This window comes from Penaeus monodon, chromosome 22 (assembly GCF_015228065.2).
Source record: "Penaeus monodon isolate SGIC_2016 chromosome 22, NSTDA_Pmon_1, whole genome shotgun sequence".
Taxonomy (NCBI): domain Eukaryota; kingdom Metazoa; phylum Arthropoda; class Malacostraca; order Decapoda; family Penaeidae; genus Penaeus; species Penaeus monodon.
The window spans coordinates 9,601,279-9,603,138 of NC_051407.1; positions in this window are offsets into that span (position 1 = coordinate 9,601,279).

Genomic DNA, 1,860 nt, shown 5'->3' on the forward strand with positions numbered 1-1,860 from the left:
TTAATAGTGATATAAAGGTATTTATGATGCTATTAACAATGACGCTAAGATATCAAAAGTAATGATATTAACAACAATAGTGAAAATGCTGATTGATATATTGTTATTTGTGAAGATAGTAACAATGGGAATGATGATAAAATCGCGTGGGTAATGGTGATCAAAATAATAACTGCACTAGTTATGATTGATAGGATTATGGCAGTGACAATTATCTAATATATATAAAAAAGAAAAACATATCCATATTTCTGATAACTGTATTGGCAACGTGTGATGATATATATAATAACAATATTTATCACAGAAATTGTATCAGTAATGTTATTACAAATACTGATTCTGATCATATAATAAAATTAATATTATTAACGATAATGTTAGCAGTATCAAATGCTTAGAATAACAAGTAAGGAAAAGATATGATGATTTTGACTAATATGATAATTATGACGGTAAAATGACGGTAGGACTATAACACACAATGCCATTCACGGGAGCGGCGAATAATTTACTTATAATAGTAATAAAATTAAATCCTGAAGTGACAATTGATCATAAAGTATTATTATTCGATTTCATTTTGATGAAGATGACAGTTATTTACAGAAAAGGACCCAAATTACGAATAGGTATAATTACAGTTACTAAAACAGACGATTGGATGCCGACAAAAATTATGACAGTAATGCCAATAGTCTTAAACATTCTAAAAAGTATTCATGATATAAACTGACTCCAAAAATGAAAATGGTAGCCAGAGCAGTCATGGATGAACTGTAATGATGTTGGCAATGAAACGTATCCTGAGAAGGAAAGGGGTATTGTTATACTAATGACAATAATGATAATAGTAATGATTTAAAAAGGATGCTAATTACAGAAGTTTATTGTTGTTAACATAATAGCCATTAACACAATAATAACTCGCTATATCTCAATTTTTAAGTTTGTTTTTTCTTTATTCTAAAACTCTACGGGAAAGCAGCTACACATTTCAAATGAGACGCTTTTATTTAACCTTAACAAGCTCTATTTTCATCTCAACTTTAGATAATCAGGTATGATAAATTATAATGTTACAAAAACTCGCTCCCTATGAAGTTAACGAATAAAAAGACAGAATGCCATCTATAGTCAGTTGGAAAAGATACATACACTGATGCGTTTGAATCGAGTGGAAACCCCAGACTGTACGACTGTCATATATCTTCGTATCTTTTTATCTACCTGCTTCTCTCATTGTGTTGGGGCAAGCATGTACGTGTTTGAATAATAAGTGAGAAGTTTGATAAAATTGTCTGTTCGTTCCATTTTCGATATTGTTTTGTTAAAATAATTAAAAAAACGGAAAAAAACATGACAAACAGATGGGATATATCAGATTAAAAGCAGAGCGTAAAGCAAATCAAGATCTAATATCAGTAATGAAGGGAATTAGATTAGAGAGAGAGAAAAAAAAGTGTTTTGGTTCAAGGGATGGCAACAGGTGTGTTTATACTCCAATAAGCAAAAAAACACCTGTTGGAAGACGAGAAAAAAAGGAAGCAAAAATCATACTTCAGCAAATCCTATAGATTTTATTCGACAGACTTAATCAATCTTACCACCATTTATGTCCATTCTTTTTCGTCATTACTGAAATTATCTTAACGTAATACACCAGTGATCACTCCCCCCCAAAAAAAGAAAACAAAAAAGCATCAAACTATAGATTCCATCAATATCCCTTTCTGACGTCATCTAGTCAATAAAATCGTGTGTCCCGGTAACAACGACAAAGGCCTCCTCCTGCAGAAACGAAAGACGTCAGTCCTTTGTCGGAAGATATGATGATTGTTCGATTTCTAATGATGCAGG